A 16,371-nucleotide genomic window follows, 5' to 3' on the forward strand; every position below is an offset into this window, starting at 1 on the left:
GCCAAAGACAGTTTTAAATGTTCCCAGTTTATTTCACGCAGCTGTGCAGCATGGTACATTTTGGAAGGCACACTGGAATGATGTATCAGAAGTTGCTGAAAACAAGGTGATACTGGTGGTGGTTTATTTTCAGTGCCTGGTTTGGGAAAGAATATACTCAAATATTCTAAGATACAGATCTAGTAGAGAAAAAGGAGTGCAAGGTAAGGAGCATCATGCTGCATTTATTGCTAAATGTCTGTTTTCATTTCATTTAAACTAGAAAGTAAACAAAGACTGTACCTGCAAAATAATTTGTTTCCCAGAGTGAGCATACAAGCACTGGGGAGCAGTTTGCAGGATCAGAACTTCAGCCTGCTCTGGGTGATAAACCCTCAGGAGAGGAAAGAGAAGCCCCACTTTTTTAAATACAGCTCTACTTATCTTAAGATTTCTTCGTGTTAGATTGTGTTGGCGGTTAGATTCTAAGCACGTGACTAAACTGTTAAAAAATCAAGATATTTAAGGATTATTTACTTTATTAAATCCTCTTAAAAGCAGTGCACTCTATTGCCCTGTGGATAGTAAAATGTCATGACCGGCATGAATGGCAATTGTCCTTTTCTTTTCTAGTACAGGGATGCATGTGTGAAGGCAAATCGAGGGTACAAATGGTGCCCCACAGCAAACCAACCTGTGAAAACCCAGACATCCACTGTTACAAACAGGAAAAAGCTATGGGCCTTTGCTTCGGACTCTGCAAAACATTTACCAAGCCCGAGGAAAATGACAAAAAAGTGACGAAATGCCACAGCACAACTTCAGGATGGCAGGTGAGATTTCCATCCATGTTCCTCAAACGTAGCAGCCTCGTTTTGTATTCAGATGCGGTGTTGGAATTGAACTGCAAGACCAGTTTCCTTTACTGCACATGCTACTGTAGTGCAGATGCTTTTCGTGTCCCAAATTAAGTTGCCAAGACTCTAGTTAAACCCCTGCATAACGACCTAAAATTTTCCTAAGTGCATGACTCCTTTCAGGAGTCGAGTCCGGACATGTGACATATCGTAAGCCATAGCCCATTTGGGGTCCAGATTTGATTGATGTTTAGTTCAGGCTTATCTGCTATTAGAGATTTTCATTTTCTAGTCAAAAAGGGAAATGCTGATTGTGTGCATTCTTTTTCTCTTTCATAGAGTGTTGTACTATGTTTAGTAATTTGCTCTTTACAGAAATAATTTATGGTTGTCTATGAAGTTGGAGGTGTTAACATTCTTGTGGATGAATGTACCAGGGAGCTAACTTCTTATATTTAAATCAAGAGAGGCGTAATGATAGCTTGGAGGGGTGGATTCTAACCATTTTAAACATAAAAAAAAAAAAAAAAATCCATCACGAATTGGATTGCCTGAACTGGTGAAAGGCAGATAATCTCAAACTGATATCCACAAATAGCAGAACTGTAGCAATCATGACCTTGAAATAGAAACATTAATGTTAAATACTGGTAGCTTAAGAGCCTAACAGTCAAGGTAGAAACTAATTTTTACCCCACCACCCTTTTTTCCCTTTTTTTTTCTTTTTTGCATTTTGACATTTCTAATTTTATGAATGCTGATGTGTTTGAAACTTTGTCGTATCCTACCTAGTTTATGACAAGTGTGTGGCAGATAGGACTCTTCCGCTTAGAGAGATCGTGAGCTGGAGAGTGAGAAATGGTTTTATGGAACAAGTATAAAAGGAGAAGAAGGGATAAAAAGTCTTGTATGCCTTTTTGCCAGTTTAGTGGTATGAAAATTCCTGTAATGAAATTTCTTCTGGCTATGAAGGAACTGTGAAATGGGATCAAAATAAAGTGTTTTCTGCTACATCGTTATGATATACGGAAGACCAGTTCTAAAAATCTCAAGCCCCTTCATCCCATTCTGTTTTTGCTATCAGAGGAGTCACTTTTGTGCTCCTTCAGGTTTATTGACTTAACAGAGAGAACAAGGAGTAGATCTTGGTCTACCTGGCTGCTGTCCCCCACTGCTCCTGCCGGGATATCCAACTGTACAGCTTCTGAGTACAGAGAGATCTCAAATCAACACCTATCAAAGCAGAGGACAGAGAACTTAAGAGTTAATTAGAAACTGATCTAATCCATTGTTTTATCTATAGAGCTATTAATTTCTGAAAAAGGCCCTCTTTTGTGCTACATGTGATTTTAAAATTTATTTATTTATTTATTTATTTATTTATTTATTTTCTGCTGGCTGAGTCAGTGAGCATAGTAATTCACAGGGGTTTCACTCCAGTCCTCCTGCAAGCGAAAGCTGGCTGTCTCACGAGTATAACGATAGCCCATAAAATAGCGACAGCCTCTGACAGAGATGTTAGCAGCAGCATCTAAATCATGGCAAGTCTGCCGTGCCAAGTGGATTACTGTTTTGTCAACTATATACCAGTTTGTGGTAAATATGTGTTGTTGTTTTCCTCTCCCCTCGACTTCATGTGATAGCTCAATTCAGCGCTGACCTTTCTAGCCAGTGCAGCACCTTTTAAAACCCAGGCTGCATGCTAACTGATGAACTAAAATGTAGCTGAGCAACTGTAGAAATGCCACTGACTGTCTCACATCTTCAAGGCAGACAGCTTCCTTTGGACAGGGATTATATGACTCCAGAACAATTCCAGGAAATCTGTTTACTCTTTGGTAGCTGTTAATCCTGTCTTGATTGCTTTTTACATACTAGATTTCATTTTGGAAAATGTAATATAGAGAGAGTAAGATCTTCCTTTCTTTTTCTGGAGTCCCCCACAGGCCATACCTCTCCTTTATTTTTGGCATTCCAACAGTAACCACCCCACGTTTTAAGTTTTGCATATTGACCTACCATTGTGTCAAGAACCTGAGGTGTGACACCAGCGTTGGGCTTCTGACCTGCAGACCCACTAGTCGTGTCCTTGCTCATCCAGCTGGGAAGTTGTAATGGAGCACGTTTTTCTCATGACATGGCTCACCTGCAAAGACAACTGCTGTTTGCAGGGAACGTGACCATTGCAGCGCCTACCCTCACAGCTACAGAGCTAAGTGGGCGACATCTTTCCTGTACAAATGTGCAAGATTCCCAATGCTTTCACATTTCTGCATCAGGAGAAAACCAGCTGGGCCAAAAAACTTTTTAGTGAAGTAAAGGGTGGAAAAAAGACACTTCCTAGCATAGCCAATATCCTGATAGAGATGCAATTTTTGTTTTTAGAAAGAAGCTTCTTTCTGCACCCAAGTGAAAGGTAGTTGAAACTGGTGCCTGCTGGCCTTCTTTCTGCTTAGTTCTTCTTCAGTTCTTTCTTTCCTCTGATTGAAAAACTGCAATGATGAACAAGTCAGCCTGCCGAGTTTCTAACCGGACCAATACTAACAAAGAATGTCATTCCCGAATAGTAAGATAGTTGTAAGCTTCATCAATAGTAAAAGCTGTTGCGAAAGCCATGAATCATCTCCCATTCTGCAAGTCAAATTCATGACTATTTTCTCACTACTGTCGATTTAACTGTAAATTGCTTTAAAATAGCACTTAAAAATTGTAATTTTTCATACCAGTAAGTTCTTGGTGCCGTGAGAGAAACGTCATGCTGAGAAGGCACTATAAACATATGGCAATGTTTGTGTACATTTTGTCTTGCCTTAGAATGGGAATTTTGTCTTCCCTTAGATGAAGTTATTTTGTAATTTGAAGCCATAGTGGAAGGATTTTTTGTTTTATTATGATCAGACATCTAAGTGGTTTAACCCCAGCCAGCAACTAAACACCACGCAGCCGCTCACTCACTCCCCCCCACCCAGTGGGATGGGGGAGAAAATCGGGAGAAGAAGCAAAACCCGTGGGTTGAGATAAGAACGGTTTAATAGAACAGAAAAGAAGAAACTAATAATGATAATGATAACACTAATAAAATGACAACAGCAATAATGAAAGGATTGGAATGTACAAATGATACGCAGTGCAATTGCTCACCACCCGCCGACCGACACCCAGCCAGTCCCCCGAGCGGCGAATCCCTGCCCCCCACTTCCCCGTTTCTGTACTGGATGGGACGTCACATGGTATGGAATACACCGTTGGCCAGTTTGGGTCAGGTGCCCTGGCTGTGTCCTGTGCCAACTTCTTGTGCCCCTCCAGCTTTCTCACTGGCTGGGCATGAGAAGCTGAAAAATCCTTGACATTAGTCTAAACACTACTGAGCAACAACTGAAAACATCAGTGTTATCAACATTCTTCGCTCTGAACTCAAAACATAGCACTGTACCAGCTACTAGGAAGACAGTTAACTCTATCCCAGCTGAAACCAGGACACCTTAGAATGGGAATTTTGTCTTCCCTTAGATGAAGTTATTTTGTAATTTGAAGCCATAGTGGAAGGATTTTTTGTTTTATTATGATCAGACATCTAAGTGGCAGCCCTCTGCTACAGCTGCAGAATAAGTATTCAAGTTGCTTTAGCACCAATTTAAACTTTCACTTGCCACTTAGCTGTCAATTTTTTCCTCCCTCTTCATTTTATATTTAAATAAACAGTTTAAGTATTTGCTTACTTGGGGAGAAAACAGTGCTATTCTTGTCCTGTTGTGATAAGCTACGTATCTGAAGGGCAGCAAGCTGAGACCCCCAAGAAGATATTTAGAAGAGGGGGAAGAAGGGGGCCTACAAGAAAGCCGGAAAGGGACTTTTTACAAGGGCATGTAGTGATAGGACAAGGGGTAATAGCTTTAAACTGGAAGAGGGTAGATTTAGATTAGATAGAAGGAAGAAATTCTTCCCTCCGAGGGTGGTGAGGCACTGGAACAGGTTGCCCAGAGAAGCTGTAGATGCCCCCTTGTGGCAGTACATTCCCCCCCCCACCTCCCCCCCATCCTGCCAGCAGGAAACAAAACTTCTCCAGGAAGGGAGAAGGGGAAGGAAACCCTGGAGGCTGCAGGTTGAAATTTGAACTGGCCAATCGGGATGCGCCAGGTACACCGAGGTGACCCTTCTGGCCAATAGAATTAAATGACCACAGGTCAGATTCGACAGGGGTATAAACGGGGTCCCGCCGGAGGACATGTTGGCAGTCCTCCTCAGAGCAGCGGGTCTGCAGTCAGGGACTCCCCCTTGGGTCGGGGCACCGCCCGAGGTAACTCCTCGAGGGAGAGAGCCCTCAGCTTTTTGGTGAGTGAGACGCGCATTTTGAGCCATCACTTTAAATCTTGGGGATTCCTAAGTCGGCCGTGTAGTATTAATTCTCTTTACATCATTGAGCCTGTGGTTTTATAGAATGTTATCGGACTTCTAACTAACTTTTGCTGAAGAATAAATCTGAGTTTTAACACCTGTTGGATTTGGTTAGTCGTGCATCCGTAACACCCCTCCCTGGAAGTGTTCAAGGCCAGGTTGGATGGGCCTGGTCTAGTGGAAAGTGTCCCTGTCCATGGCAGGGGGTTGGACCTAGATGCTGTTTAAGGTCCCTTCCAACCCAACCCATTCTATGATTCTGTGATTCTGTGATTCTGTGATTCTGTGATTCTCTTCTATGTTCTTCCGCTGGCCAAAACTGAGGAGGGGGAAGAAGAACTACAGGTAGCTACAGGGAAGCACAGAAGAGCAGCTGGGAGCCAACAGTGTGATGTGGGCATAAGAAAGTGCTACACTGCGGTGTGTCAGGCCAAGTACTTTCAGGAACTGTAGAGAAGAGTTAATGCCATTGAACAGAGCACAGCTCATCTGACGTGGTTGCCCTGCTGGTCCTTCATGTACAAGAAAGATGACCTCCCTCTGGAATAACTGGAGAAGAGAGCTGCAGGGATTGCTGGGACATGGGCGATGGACATGCGTGATGACATCAGGAGTTCTTGATTTGCTTAGGCTAGAAAAACAAGTGGAAGAAGAGTGGGGTGACTCCTGTAAATGCAGGAGAGGGAAGTACCATTTAGGGAGAACAGTTTTTAAGCTTAAAGGTGTGGGCACCAGAAAACATGTGTACCACCTGATCCTGAGTAAATTTAAGCTGAAAACTGGAAGAAAACTCTAAACGCTAAGAAGATTTGGGTTCTGCAACAGCCTTCCGATGGAAGAAAAGAGAGCAGAAAGCAACCAGTCAACCCCTTATTGCTTAATATGGAGTTCAGTAAGTTTATGATGGGCCTGGAGATCTCTTCCAATCTCTCCTTCCTCCAAATCAACTGCCTCTTCAGGCATTGTCTTTCAAGGTACGTGTTGCCTTTTCACATTTTAATTGCTCTGATGTCCTCTTGTTTGAAGGACTGAACTGTTGCTGATCAAGCATTTTGGTGGCAAAAAGGGCTCTGCTGACAGAATCGCTTCACTTGTGAATTGTGCTTAGGTACTTCCTGACCCTTCCCATTTTCTGTCTCCATTTCTTCAGCCACTTCTTGTCGCTAGATCCTACACTTCTGATAGTACCTTGTCTCTTTGTAGATGCTTAATACCTTTTGTTCCCCTTTTTATTTAAATGTAACAAGTTTAAAAACAAAAAGACAACCAACCCTCCCCACACACACACCCCCCTTCTACCTGTTCATCACAGTAACGGAAAAAATTATTCCAGTTGAACATTGGGTTTGAAGCCAGATGCTCTTTAGGCTGTATTCTTAAGATAATGAGCCACTCTTCTATCCCTGAGATAGCGGATGGGCTTGGTTTATTCCCATTGCTTTCCTCTGCTTCTGTTTAGTGGTGTTTTAAGAGAGTATTGAAAAAACCTACCCTGTGTATGTTAGCGTGAGATGCTGTCTGAGAGAATTTTTGGCAGCATCTGTGGTATTGAATTAAACAGCACCAGTGAGTGTTCCCATGAACTGGACCTTGATCATCTGTAGTGCTAAATCGTTTGGAAGTTTACAGGTACAGGTTTGGCCCATGTCAGCTGAAAAACTCAACAACTTCCTTGGCACCGCTCACGAGTGGGAGTGGGCCAGGGAATTTCCCAGTGGGCATCTTGGATGCAGCTATTCTGCATCCAAATTTTGCATAACAAAATGCAACCAGATGGCCAAGGGTAATTGTGCCAGTTGGCCTCCATTCCAGGGAGTGGTCCCGGGCACATGTAATTTATTGTTGTAGAGAGAGGGTTTGTGTAGTTCAGTGAAAGTAAATTGGAAAACGTGAGTGCATGCTTAGTGAGACCTGGGGAAAGTTACTTATCTTTGGTGTCTCATCATTACTGAAGTTGGTGTCTCAGCAATACAGCAAGGATAACGCTTCCCTGTTCTCACGCTGCGGCTGTTGAGCGAGACATTCGGGCCACAGACTGTCTCCCTCTCTCTAGATGACATGCTGTTAAATTGGACCCCTGCCTTGCTTCCAAGGCACTCCTCCAAAACCAGACAATTAGTCTTCATGATGATGCAAAGCAACCACTGTTCTGAGTGGAAAAGCCACTCCGTGAGTAATGCAGTGCCAGCGTTCATTGCTTTCACTTCTTGTTGTTGTTTTCCAAGCTCCTGAGGTGCAGGAAGGCTGGAGGCGAGAAGCTGTCAGCATCAAATACTTGGAGAAAATACATTTCTATCTCCATTTTACATTCCTCAATTATATATTGTATCGGCAGGGCAAGAAAGAGGCAGGCAGCTTGCCTGGCCAGTGCCTGCGCGGTTCTGGTACAGAGGATCAAGCACTTCATGCTTCAGAGCTGTCAGGCTGGCACTTTTCACCACTAAATGCAGCTCTAAATTAAAGCTAAATGAAAATGGAAATCTTGCTTCAGAGCTTGATCATGTCATTTTGTTCCATCCTTTCACTTGTTCAGTGGTTATGGAAAGGAACCACTCCCTTGGTAGGAGCATCCATTGAGTTATAAACATGGGTGATATTAGAGCATTTTTGTCTATATTTATGCATGAGATCGTTACAGTTGCTCTTTTAAAGGTATCCATCTCTGTAGTACCTAAAACCTTTGGCAGTAAAATTGTAAATCCACGCAATGGGGTGTGAAGCAGACAAATCCAACTAAATCCTTCAAACAGCTTTGAAAGCCTCTCCCAGAGGGTACAGAAGTGGTTAGCTGTGATCCTCTTGAATTGCCTTTTATGGCAGCTTGCTTAGAGTGTCTGTGACAAGTAGTGTTCTGGGGGTTTAACGCTGCGAATGGTAGGTTCTTTAAAGAAGCAAATGAATAAACTGAAGACTTGGTTTTACTCTTTTAACAGTTCCGACACAAATGGGAGGCCTGAGTATGCTACTTTTAGCAGGGGAACATGCCCTGACTGCTCAAGAGGTAAGGAACTCTCTTCCTTCCCTTACTGCAAGCCCTCAGTTTAAAGAGAGCTCTGAAGAGGAATATTTGACCAGTGGGAAGTGAAATTGAAGGTACATACCTCAGGTGGGACTGAAGTCTGAGCCCTGTGATAGGAGTCTTGTATCCTAGCCGTGAATGTAGAGGTTGAGCCCCGATTTTATATCAGTTCAGTATTAACTCCGCTGACTGAGTGTTTGATCAGAGCAGGCAAGTGTGCCCCCTGAGAGGATGTTGTCACAGGTGGAAGGCTTGAAATGCAGTGACTGTGTTAACACACAGCCCTCCATGCTACCCAGGAGATCGGCTGCTTCACGAGGAAGAAGCTGCGGTACTTTGCTCAGGGCCTACACTGGCTCAGGCACACTGGCACAAATTGGGGGCAGCCGGGGCTGACAGCAGCCCTGACTCCCCCACACCACCCGGAACAGCCACCACAAGGCTCCCCAAGCCCCTCCAGACCCTGGGGGTTGCCTCTCCCCACACAGCCCAGTGGGGACCTGCCTGCTCTCTCCTTCCAGAACACTGCCTGCTTCAGCCTGGGCTGCTGCTCCTTCTTCCTCATCCCCAACATCATCTTTGCCATCAGGGTCACCAAGCGCTTCCGCCCCATCCACAACCAGTTCATGTCAGAGGTGGGCACAGGCTGGGCACGCTGCTCGGGGCTGAGGAGATGTGGGCTCCTCCTCAACCCCGGGGTGTTTTCTCCTTCTCCCTCCACAGCTCCATGGGTCAGAGGAGACTTCTCCCTTCCACGTCTCCCATGTCACGGCGCTCAAGCTCCAGGCTGGCGGTCTGCTGGGTGTGGCAGCATACCCTGCGCCCCAGGACCTCCTGTCAAGCTCGTGCCCAAGCCTTGCAGGGCTCTGGGTCCCTCTGACGTCTCTTCCTCGGCCTCCTTCAGGGTCTGAGCATCCATCAGGGATGCTCCCAGAGCCCAGCTGAGCTGGAGCATGGGGGAAGGCTCCCCGCAGCTCCCCCTAACTACCGGCATAGCCCTTGCACTGGCGGACCCCACAGGGAAGGATGCCTGCCCGCTGCCCCACTATCCTTCCCTGCGCCCAGAACAGAGCCCTGTCACGGCCCCACCAGTGCTCCCCAGGAAGGGGCACATGAATGTCACTGAGCGTCGCTTCCCTGACAGCAAGACCAAGACTGACCTCTGGCCTGTAGCAGCGAGTTCTGGACATCAGGCCCACCATCAGGCCCAGTTCTTCCTTTTGCTCTTGGATTTTTGGATTTTTTTCATCAGGTCATGAGGCAAACAGCTCTCCTCTGGATGAAGGTTCTGACTGCAGCTCTGAGACACAGCAGGCATTAAACACAGGCGTGCTGCAATGGGTTGATGGAGGGAGGAGGTCCATGTTGCAGAACCTCCCAAAGATCATCCCTTCAAAGAGAAAGGCACAGGCAACGAGCAAAAGCAGATGCAGACTGACACACAAGTTACACCGAGCCAAACCAGAACGCGCTCAGGCCCTCACTGCTTTGGGACTGTTCAGCTGAGGGTTTCCCAGACTGACCGATGACCTGAAACTGGGGCAAAGCACCGCAATTGACAAACACGCCCAGAAAGTGAAGTTCTCATTTGGCAAAGGCTATATCACAGGCCTTCAGCTCAAATGGAGGTGAACAAACAGCACTGCCCCCCTCCCCAGCCTGGGGAGACTCGCCTGCCCTGGCCCCCCACCTCAGGGTGCTACCAGCATGCCCAGAACAGCATCCCCACCCCACACTGCTACCGTCGTCCCCAGTACATGCATCCCCCACCCCACTGTGAGCAATGCCCACAAGCACCTCCCGGGAACCCCGCACAAAGGGACACCCCAGGGCCTCTCTTAGGAAAATCTCATTCCCTAACTATGGCACCAACTCGTCTTGAGAGGACAAAATTGCATCAAGTTCCTTAAGACAGACAGACACATAGATAGACAGACACCTTCTTGACATTGTATACTGCATAGCCATGGTTCAGTCAGCATGACTAAAGGACCCCAGCTCATTGCAAGGCAGAGAAGGACAGCCCCCACCCTGAAGAGAAGAGGATAGCCCTGGACTACCCACATCACACCAGCACCCCAGCCCCTCCGACACCTCTGTGAAACCCTCCCCTTACCTGGCATGAGAGATAAGGAACTGCAGCAAGACCGACTACAGGGACGTCTGGTTCAAGAAAGAAGCAGATGGATGGCAACACCACAGAATTAGGGTTGCTTTGCAGAACAGCAGTGTGACTGTCTGGCTGTTAAGTAGTGGTTGGTCAAATCATGTTGCACCTGAATGCCTGAAAAGTATAAGAACCATGTGTCAAACCGCATTCGGGGTGCCCCAGTTTGAATGGGACAGCTCACGTGCATGAATGCAAGAACTCCTCTTGCAGTGCTATACTTTGCATCCCAGGCTCTCTCCTCGGTCGGCACGGGCCAGCTGCCAAATTGTCGCGGCAGCTCCCCATCATGGCTGCACGGTACCAGCACTGGCACCGGTTCCACCACAGTTGGGAGAAGCAGTTGCCCCCCTGGGGCACATCCCAAAAGCGCTCCAGCCCCCCCCATCCCCACCACTGGGGCAGGATGGGGCAGCACGCACGTCAGCATTGCAGGGCCACCGGTGCTGGGCCCATGCCTTCCCCTTGGACAGGAAATTCACCTCCCCCCAAAAATCATGCTTGGGATGGGAAACCATTGGGATAGGAAAGCATCGTGGGGCTGAGAAATCATCACTGGGATGGGAAACCATTGTGGGGATGGGAAACCATCATCAGCAGGATAGGAAATCATTGAGGTGGGAAGTTGTACGAAAAACCAAACCCTTGCAAGGCTGGCTGACGCAGGTGCTGGCGGATTGATTGCCATGGGGACGGAGGCTGTTTGCCCCCAACAAACCCCACACTGACCAACCGCCATGGCAGGTACAGCAGCAGGCTCCCACTCCTCCTGGTGCTCCTGCCCTCCAGATAACCCCCCAGCCAGCTCTGCCCGCCAAGATCTCACCCCATCACCCCTCTTTGATTCCCCCAACACAGAGCTTCCCTTTCCGGCTGCCGATGGCATCAGAGGTGCCCGGTGTGAGCTTTGCCATTCCAGCCATGCCACCACCGGTCACTGCCTGTGTGTTTCCCTCTGTCCCAGGGCTGCCAGTGTCCTCTAAGCCTGCCCAGGTCCACCCCATTACCTACCAGCTGGCGCAGGCCAGCACATGGCATGGGGTGCCAGGGCCCCTGGGGGCCCTGGGGCAGCTGGGGCAGCTCCCCTGTGGGGTGCAGCTCCCCCCCGTGGTGCAGCCTCCCTGCGGGGTGCAGCTCCTCCCCATGGCTGCTCCCTCTCCCACTGCCTACGGGTGGGGACAGCAGCTGGTGACAGGGATGCTGGTGCCACACCAGCTGATGGGGCTGGGGCCGGGGACCGTGGTCCAGGGGGAGCCCCCGTACCCCACGGGCTCCTCAGTGCTGCATGTCCCTGCACGCCCTGCCACCCCACCGCCCCATGGACCAACATTGGGTGCAGGGCCCCCCTGTGCTCCACACCCTGCCCGGCAGTGCCCAGAAGCCATCAGAGACCTCCAACAAGGACGGGGCGGCCATCGAGGACAGCGTCCCTGCTGCCAGCCCCCACCACCCTGCCCTGCCTCCAACGACCAGCAGAACCATGACAACGCCCAAAGGTGAGGTTTGGGGGGTGGCAGCGCCCGCAGGTGGGCAGCTAGGTGGAAGAAAGCTTGCATCACCCCTGGGGTGAGTTGGTTGGTTTGCTTTTTCAGCTGCGGTGACCACCCCAGCAGCCCTGGGGAAGCTCGCGGATCTGCTCGAGCAGGGGCCAGCTGCCTTCGCCGAGGCCTTTCCTGAGCAGGCAGACGACACCACCCTCAACCATATGCCCACCTAGCTTGACACTGCAGATGGCAAGGACACCGGCCCTGACAGCCCCACCTTGACCGCCTTCCTCCGTGAGTTCCCCGACCTCTCCCAGTACGTGGTGGAAGGCTGCTGCCCCAAGGAGCGAGCAGCACTGGCGGGGCTGGGGGACGACAAGGACACTGTCCCCGATGTCCCCAACTTGACTGCCTTCCTCAGCGAACTCCCCGACCTCTCCGAGTACGTGGCAGAGGGCTGCTGCCCCAAGGAGCGAGTGGTAGCAGCGGGGCTGAGGGACAGTGAGGACACCATCTCTGACGTCCTTGATTTCTCCAGCAGCCTCGCCAGCACCGCTTTCCTCAATGACTTCCACAACTTCTCGCAGTACGTGGAGGACGGTGGCTGCCCTCAGGACAAAGCGGTGGTGGCACGGCTACAGGACAGCGAGGACACCATCTTGATCGCCAGTGTCCCCAACTTGACCAAACAGGTCCTCGATGAGCTCCCCGACCTCTCTGAGTACGTGGCGGAGGGCAGCTGCCCCAAGAGCAAGCGGTGGTGGTGGGGCTGGGGGACGGTGAGGGCACCGTCCCACGTGCCCCCAACATCCCCGACTTGACCACCTCCCTCAACAAGCTCCCCCACCTCTTGGAGTACAGGGCAGAGGGCAGCTGCAACAAGGAGCAAGTGGTGGCGGTGATGCTGGTGGATGGCGAAAACACCTTCCCCGATGTCCCCGACAGCCTTACCGGCACCGCCTCCATCAACGAAGCCCCCGATACCGTGGAGTATGGGGCAAAGGGCAACTGCCCTGAGGACCGCCTGGCGGTGGCAATGCTGGGGGACACAGACCCGTTCTGGGGGGTGCTGGCCTCCCCCTTGCAGGACCCCAAGGGGAAGCATGGCAGGGTAGCAGCAGAAGACCTCCTCACCTGGCTGCCCCCGAGTCCCTTGGAATTTTCTGAGGAGAGCTCTGCAGAGAGTTCTCTGGGGACTTCAGAGGACAGTCCTGTGGAGAGTCTCCAGAAGGGTCATCCGGAGAGTCCCTCACTGAGCCCTCTGCAGATCCCGCTGCTGAGTTCCCTGGCCAGCCCCCTGCCTCCCCCCAGCATCATCTGCCCCGCATGGCCCGACTGCTGGGGGAGGCACTGCCGCTGGGTATCGTCTCCTGCCGGGTGGTGCCCAGATCAGGAGAGGTGGGTGGCAAGAAAAACAAGCGCCCCACACCAGCCAGCACCCCTCAGAAGGCAGGCACCTCCCCCCGGGACAGCATCCCACCAAAAAAAAAGAAGTAGATGGTGGTGCAGCAGGTGGCCAAACAGGCGAAAACCCTCTGGGAGGGGAAGCTGGACAGGGACGGCGTGGCAGCAGCGGGCAGCAGGCGGAGAGCATCCAACCGCAACAACGTGCCGGCCAAGCCATCTAGAACCCGGCGAGACACCAGGGAGCAAAGGTCCTTTGCACAGCGGGAGGGGACAGGTTTCACGCAGCTGGTCCACCAAAACCCCGCAGCACGGAGGCCTTAAACTGCTGGCCCAGGGCTCTGGCCCCACACCTGTCCTGGGGACCCTCACCCACCCCGATCCCCCGGCCCCCTGCACTTTAAGCTACAGCTCCCCGCTGCCTGGGGGCTGCCCTGTGTTCAACGGAACAGGCGACACAGCGCTGCCAGCCACCAGCGCTGCCGGTGTCAGGGCCCAGGCGGGCCCTGCGGCTCCCAGCAGCACCGGGCCGCACGCTGCTGCGGAACCCCAGGGCAGCCCCCAGGAGGAAGCCGCGGAGTGCTGGGGGCAGGGGCAAGGCCCGGCAGTCGCACTCACCGCTCCGGTACACGGGAGCCCCTTCTGCCTCCCATGACGGCGCCGGCCCTGGGCCCACCGAGCACCACTTCACCCCGTGCCCCCGGAGAGGAGGCCGTGGCCCCTGCCCAGCAGAGGCTGCTGCCGTGGTGCCACCTTGCAGTTACTAAAAGGAATGACCACCCCAGCACCAGCATCCCCAGCCCGGCCTGGTACCAACACCCCTGGTACCGCCATCTCTACCCCATCCTGATGCTGACAGCCCCACCACCGGCATCCCCAGGAACAGCATCCCCACCCCGGGGCCGGGGACACCCCGCACCCACCTGAGGGAACGCTTGCGAAACTCCATCCAGAGCTTCCACCCGCTGGGGCAAAGAGTGAAGGTGGTGGGGCTGGTGCGCCAACCACCCGACCTGGAGCCCCAAGCCGACCCCAGCGTGCCCTGCTGCATCCCCAAGCACCTGCTGGTGGCCCCGAGACCCAGCACGGGGACGGCTGCCTCCAAGCCCCCGGCTGATGGCAAGAAGGAGATGGCACTGGCGGCGGCCAGCAGCAAGGCACGCACCAGGCCGGCTGCCAAACCTAAGCAGCCAAGCTGGCTGTGACTGTTGCCCATGGGGGGCCAAACCCCACGGGAGGGGCTGCCGCAGCAGCTCCGCATGCCACCTCAGCTGCTGTGCCCTCCTGCTGACTCTGTGCTATCCCTCGGGCCCTCGGGGGGGGGCCTTACAGCTGTGCCCACCCCACTGGAGGAGCACGAGGAGTCAGTGCCCATCACTCCGAGCAGTGGCCCAAGTGGGAGCACGTGAAGAAGCTGGCCCAGGAGGAGCAGGAGCGGGCGGCCCTGCAGATGTCACTGGGCCAGCTGCAGTTTTTTGTGCCGAGGGAGACGGACATGGAGATAGCCCACCATTACAGCTACCCATAAACCACTGGTCCAGCACTGTCTCTCATAGCACCCACACACAGAGGAGATCTGGAGGCAGAGACCTGCACCCACACACCCCAGCCCCAGCCCTCTCCCAGATCCCTCTTTCTTCCTTAAAGTCATTAAAAGAGCTGGGAAGCACCTCTCTGCCTGTGGTCATTTGCACAGCCCAGGAGTTAACGCAACACCTGCCCAGCCCACGGGTGGCTGAGCTGGGCTGGGGATGGCCACCGAGAAGATGGCTACACGTGGCATTGCTCCAGGTGGCGGGTGCCCGTGGGAGAAACCACATTGATGAGCATCAACACCGGGAGGATGGAAGCGTCCATCACTGCCCTAGCACCAGCATCACTGCTGGCAAGCTGGACCCAGCCCTGGGAAGGAGCCGCAGCTGCCACGGGGGGACAGGCAGGGACTGCCTGAGCATGGAAAACTCGTCTCGCACCGGGCCGGCGAGCGGGCATCGCTGGCCAGGGCTCACATGCTGAGAGCCCGGAGCTGGTGCTGCACTGGCTGCCCAGCTCGCTCCACCCCCTCTACAGCCTTGTCCGGCACTCCCTGGACCTCACCCAGCAAAACCCTCTGCCCACACGTGAGCCCTGAGCCAGCGTCACGAAACACTTGCAACGGGCCCATGCTGACCGAGGTGAGAGGCCAGGACGCAAAGTATAGAATTACAGGGGCAAGTATTTTTTCGTGCACGTGTTGTGTCCCAGCCTAGTTGGGACACCCCAAATGTGCCTTTACGCAGGGTTCTCATACCCTTCAATTGTTCAGCTACAAGACGACTTGACTAACCACCAGCACCCACACTACTGATAATCATAGTCAAACTTTGCAAAGCAACTCTAGTTTTGCAGCGCTCTCGCTGCTTGCCTATTAAGCCAGATGTCCCTGCACTCAGTCTTGCTAGAGTTGCTGGTCTATGATGCCAGACAGTGCTGGGAGGGTTTCAAAGATGTGTCAGAGGGGCTAGGATGCTGGTGTTATCTTGGTTGACCTGGGGTATCCTTTATCCTTCATGGACGGCTCTAAGCTTCCTAGAAGCAAAGTCCTTCTTTCCAGGGCCACCGAGTACCTTGGAGATTTCTGAGGAGAGCTCTGCGGAGAGTTCTCCAGGGACTTCAGAGGACAGTCCTGTGGAGAGTCCCCAGAAGGATCCCCTGAAGGTTCCTCTGGAGAGTCCCTTGCTGAGCCCTCTGCGGATCCAATTAGACAAAGTTCCTGAAGTAACTCAAGCTAGACAAAGCCATTAAATGCTTTATGAGATCATACAGGAAACTGAACTCAAGTGCCTGCCATGGCATTGCCTCGGTATGCCTTACACTCAAGCAACCAACCTTCAGTACTTTTTCATAAAGCTTATGTAGAAAGCAATTCTGGAGCACTTGCTTTTCATGCATCATTACAGTTATCGGTTACATGATCACTGTTTCACTGGGATGCCTTTCATACAATAGCTCCCAGTACTATAAAAAGAACTGCTTGTTGAGCCCTACATCGCTCCTGGGTAAAGGGTCTCCTACAGCCTCAAGCTA

This window comes from Harpia harpyja, unplaced genomic scaffold (genome assembly GCF_026419915.1).
Source record: "Harpia harpyja isolate bHarHar1 unplaced genomic scaffold, bHarHar1 primary haplotype scaffold_47a, whole genome shotgun sequence".
Taxonomy (NCBI): domain Eukaryota; kingdom Metazoa; phylum Chordata; class Aves; order Accipitriformes; family Accipitridae; genus Harpia; species Harpia harpyja.